This window comes from Magnolia sinica, chromosome 19 (assembly GCF_029962835.1).
Source record: "Magnolia sinica isolate HGM2019 chromosome 19, MsV1, whole genome shotgun sequence".
Lineage (NCBI taxonomy): Eukaryota > Viridiplantae > Streptophyta > Magnoliopsida > Magnoliales > Magnoliaceae > Magnolia > Magnolia sinica.
In genome coordinates, this window is record NC_080591.1 from 17,283,901 (window position 1) to 17,289,902 (window position 6,002).

Genomic DNA, 6,002 nt, shown 5'->3' on the forward strand with positions numbered 1-6,002 from the left:
GTCAGTGGTTATGATCATTGCATGTACCTCCACGCACTCAGTGATCGATTACCCAGTATAGCTGCAAAATTTACTATTTTACCTAGAGTTGTACATGAACTGAGTTAACTCGATTAACTCGGCTTGGAAAAGCCCAACTTAATTTGGCTTGAAACTGGATTCCAGCGCGTTGAGCTGATTTTTTTAACTCAAAAAAATTCCGAGGCAAGTACAAGCTAGCTACTTATAAACTTGACTTGACTCGGCTCAAAACTTGACTTGGCTCCAATCGATTCAACTTAGATCGGATTCACTTAACATAAATATCTTTTATATATTTATATGTTTAAATAAATTATATTATATTATATTTTATATATATAAAAAAAACTATAAAACCTAAATTCAAACTTGGCTTCAACTCAGCTCGAACTATTGACTGAGCTGAGCCAAGCTGGTAAATGGGGCTTGAGGACCAAGCTGAGCCGAGTTTGAGCAAGAATAGCCTATTGGCCAAGCCAATCCGAGCTGAGCTGGGCCAAGCTCAACTCAATTGGCTCATGTATAGCTCTAATTTTACCCTCTCTTAGATGTAATTAGTTGTCAACGTGTGGCCTATGGTAGCATGTGTATATCCATCTTCCAACCTGTTCACTTCCATATAATGTGGGACAATCTTGTAAAAAAATAGGCTAGTCCATCCATCAAGTACTGGTCCATCACGTGACTCTGAAAGGTCTTAGGCGGTTGTCCATGGTCTTTTACGGGTGGCTGCTCGAACGACGGGGCTTTTTGTTCTTTTCTTCTATTGTTTTAGGCGTCTACGGCATAGCGACCACTCATGGGTTGAATACTATTTGCCGATGTGGGAAAACCAAAACCCCTCAAGAATTTGCCGACATGGGAAAGAGTACTTTGGCAATGTAATATAGATTTCCTCTAATCCTCCTCCGTAAATATACTTGAAATAATTTAAATCAAAGGAGAGGTGTTTACAATTATCACAAGATTTCTTAAACTTCTTGTAACCGTCCATGTAGGGCTGTCAATGGTTCTGGTGCTATCTTCATGTACTTAGGTTGTATCTTGCCAGGTCCGGTCTTTTCGAGTCCTGATATAGTCGTGGAAGACCCAGACCCAGATCCGATCGGGTCAGTCTTTGGATCTAAGTTTCAAGTTAGGTTCAAGAAGATAAAGAGTATTTACATGTCCAGGCCCACCTGATTGATGGATTGGATTACACACGTGTGCCACTTTGATACATGCAAACAGCATTGACATGCTCTTTTTCCTGTCACATAAAAACCTTACTTTCTTGCTAGTAATTAACATATAAGTGTATGCGTGATATGGACTAGACCCAAAACCGAATATCACCCAATGTTTAAATGGGTCTAAAAGGAGATACCTAAAACCGACCTGATTGCACAACAGGTTGGCAAATGGAACAACCCGGACCCGTTAAAATTGGTAGGGTCCATCGGTTCCAGCAGGTCTGGTTAGCCTATCTATCATGCCCTTGTGTGTAATTACTGTTTTACTATAGAGCTGAGGGCCCCACTGAACGAGTAATCTACATACACCCCAAAATGTTTCCGGCACGTGTGGAGTGATTAGCCGTTCGTGTGCGATAAAAGACCAAATAGTGGCATTTTTGTCCTTGATCCTAACGAGTTAATTAATTAAATAACATCATTATGCTTGCTTTTGTTCGTTACTCGTCATTAACGGTTTCGATTTCTCCGCAGGTAAGTTTGGTAGAATAGTTTATAAAAGGGTTGTTTACCAAACCGGCTATATCCGTTGCACGTGTTTACCGGCTATATCCGTTGCACGTGTTTACTATTATTCAAATGTATATGCACGTGTTTACTCTTTTTCAAACGTATATTTTTTTATGTCTTATGATAGCTTTTTGAATTTTTGCCCATGCCTGTGCTAGCGCTTGTATGAGATTGACTGCTGGAAAAAATACACAGGCTCCAATCTATATGTATAAGTTGCAGTCGTATAATTGGGCCCATTTTAAAGGAGATCCAGTTTGTTCATTTTCTGTGGCCAATAATTTCAACTAGAAAACACTGATTTCAACTTGATTTGAACTTTTTGTGGTACACAACAACCTATAATGATGGTTGTTCAATTCCAACTCTTTTATGTGGTGTGATCTAACTTTTTCTATGGGTGTGCTTCATTCGTAGGCCCACGCCTTTAAATTCAATTCTGAATCCAATGAACGGAGAGGATTTGACGCAGGGATGAACGTGATGAGGATAACTACTCCGAATCCACGGAGCTTCTCTGGACTCCTCACAGAGACTTCTCGAATCCACGAGGAAAGAAGGCAGAAAATATAAATAAATTCTAATAAATTCGAAATTGATTAATTCATGAATAAAAACGAGTTCACAATCCTTTAAATAGGGGTACCAAGCAATGGGAAAGAAATTAGAATCAAACTACAACTCAAACTCTTAGAATCCGCGACTTACTATAAATAGTAAACTTACTATTTATAGACAGTCGTGATGTCTACTAGTGCGCAAGGTTTTCGGCCAAAAATAGTAAGTGTCCTATTTGGCTTCACCAAACCGTTCTCCTAATTATTCTAAGCCCTTTTCAAGTTGGGCGCAACTCCTAAAGCCCAAAGGATGAAGAGTTATAATTAAACTAAAACTTACTATTTATAGTAAAAACGAAATTAAAATAGGGAAACGACCGTCGATCCAGGGGTTTTTTGCAATTTCGGGCTGTGCAACCCAACGTAGCAGGGTTGGTTGGCTTTAGTAGCTCATTCTACCCCAAAATCATATATTTTACGTTAGATAACTCATTCTGGATTGCAAGATACGGCCGATTTAAGGTTCGATGGTCTGGATCACTTCTGTCGTCGACCGGGCCTTTTCTGATCCATCTTGGCCATGTAACTGTCCACGACCCGCTCTACATTAGTTTCCTCCACTTCAAAAGAACTCGTTCTCGAGTTCTCGTCATGCTCTGGTTCATGATACTCGGTCAGGTCCGCGACATTAAAAGTCTGTGAGATTGTCATGTCATCTGGAAGATCAATAATATAAGCGTTGTTATTAATCTTTCAGATGATTGGGACGGGTCCAATCTTCTTATTTTTCAACTTGTTGTACGTCCCGGTCGAAAATCTCTCTTTGCGCAGATGGACCATAACGCGGTTGCCCACATCGAACACTTTTTGTCGCCGATGTTTGTCCGCTTGTTCCTTGTACTTCTCGTTCGAGGCATATAGCTTGGTCTGCACTTCTGCATGGATGCCCATGATCTTGTCTACCATATGTTCTGCTGTAATGCTCGTGCATGGGTGCCTGGGTAGAGGGACCAAGTCAAGTGTGTGGAGAGGCACTCGTCTGTAGATAATCTGGAACGGTGATCTCCCTATCGAGCGGTTCACCATGCTGTTAAATGCAAACTCTGCTTGAGACAAGGACAAATCTCACTGCTTCGATTTTTCTCCTGAAATACAACGAAGGAGGTTTCCCAATGTGCGATTCACAACTTCGATCTGCCCATCAGTCTGTGGGTGGTAAGCACTGCTGAATTGAAGTCGTGTATCGAATCGATTCCATAAAGTCCGCCAAAAGTGGCTAATGAACTTCGTGTCACGATCGGAAGTAATGGTCTTCGGGACCCCGTGTAGCCGAACGACCTCCCTGAAAAATAAATTGGCCACATATGTTGCAACGAGGGTCTTCTTGCATGGGATAAAGTGCGCTATCTTTGAGAAACGATCTACCACCATGAACACCGAATCCATGCCGCATTGTGTTCGTGGGAGACCAAGCACGAAGTCCATTGATAATCCTCCCAAGGACCGTCAGGCACAGGTAATGGGGTGTAGAGGCCCGTATTTTGAGATTGCCCCTTTGAGGTCTGACAAACATAACAACGTTGTACGGCTTTTTCCACATCACGTACTAACTGCGGCTAGTAATACCACTCTTCCACAAGAGCTCGCATCTTATCTCGCCCCAGGTGTCCACCAAGGCCACCTCCATGTAGCTCCTGAATAATCTGCTCCCTCAGAGAACTTTGGAGGATGCACAATCGATTCCCTTTAAAGAGAAAATCATCCTGTATATGAAGGTCACTGGGGTGACCTTCTTGACACTTCATCTAAGAATCTTTGAAATCCTCATCCTCGGCATACAGCTTCTTGAGACAGTCGAAGCCGACTACCTCATTGCTTATTATAACTAGTAGTGATACAGCTCCTTGTTCTGCTGCCCTGACTTGTGCTTCAGAACGAACGTGAATTCCTGTAAAAACGTAACTCATCTAGCATGCATACAATTCACGTTAGTCTGACTATTAATAAACTTTAATGCTTGATAGTCAGTGTACAAAACAAACTCTCTTTGAATCAGATAATGTCACCAATGTCGCAGCGCCTGAACAACTACGTACAACTCAAGCTCATAAGTCGACCACTTCTTTCGGGCTTCGCTGAGCTTCTCGCTGTAGAAGGCTACCAGCCTGCCTTCTTGTGATAATACTCCTCCAATTCCGATGTATGAAACGTCACACTCAACCTCAAACAATTTATCGAAATTAGGAAGCACCAAGACCGGTGTTGTAGACAAACGATGCTTGATCTCATGAAAGCTCTTATCAGCTTTATCGGTCTACTGGAACGGTCCTTTTTACATGCAATCTGTTATAGGCGCGACTATGGTGCTAAAATCTCGCACAAATCGACGATAGAAAGTCGCCAACCTGTGAAAACTCCTCACCTCATGAATGTTTGTCGGGATCGGCCATTTCTTAATAGCTCGCACTTTTTATCGTCCACACGAATGTCTGTGGACATTACAACAAATCCTAGAAACAATAGGCTGTCAGTTAAAAAACTACACTTCTTCAAGTTGAGGTACAACTTGTTAAGTTGTAGGACCTGTAACACCTGCCTGAGATATTTCCTGTGCTCCGCCTCATCCTAGCTATATATCAATATGTCATCAAAATATACTACCACAAATCGGCCAGTGAACAGTTTTAGAACTTGATTCATCAAACGCATAAAAGTACTTGGTGCGTTCGATAAGCCGAAGGGCATGACCAGCCACTCATACAACCCTTCCTTGGTCTTGAATGTCGTTTTCCACTCATCACCGGGTCGAATACGAATCTGATGGTACCCGCTCCTTAGATCTAGTTTAGAGAACACCTTAGCCCCTTTTAACATATCGAGCATGTCGTCCAACCGTGGTATTGGGAACCGATATTTGATAATAATTTTGTTGATTGCTCGGCTATCGATACACATGCGCCAGCTTCCATCTTTTTTTGACGTTAATAATGCTGGTACGGCACATGGGCTTATGCTCTCTCTCAAGAGACCCTTACAGATCAATTCCTTCATTTGCCCTTGAAATATCTCACACTCCTTCGGACTCATTCGATAATGAGGGCGATTGGGCAGGCTAGCCCCAAGGACGAGGTCTATGTGATGTTGGATGTCCTTCATGGGAGGCAATCCATCAGGTAAATCTTCAGGTCAGACTGCTTTGAATTTGTTTAGCAACAGTCTTAAACTTGGAGGGATGTTTGAGGGTTCCTCTTCCTCGCCCTTCACTACTACGACGTATACCTCGCCAGTTTCCTTGGATTCCTCCATGAAATCTCGAATGGTCAAGAGAGAACTCCCCTCCACTTTAGAGGCTTCAAGGTGGTTCTCTGGTGCCATAGGGGAAAGGATTATTTTTTGACTATCATAGACGAATACGTAGACATTATCTCGTCCCCGATGGGTCGCATCACGGTCCGACTGCCATGGTCGACCGAGTAACATATGACAAGCTTCCATATCGACCATGTCACAAAGTATTTAATCCTTATAATTTTTGTCAATTGAAAACGAGATAGTGCATTGTTCAGTTACCTTGGTCTCATTCACCTTTTTTATCCAGCCAATTGAGTATGGGGAAGGATGTTTCATCGTTGGTAACCGCAACTTGTCCACCATTACTCTCGAGACGATGTTTTCGCTACTA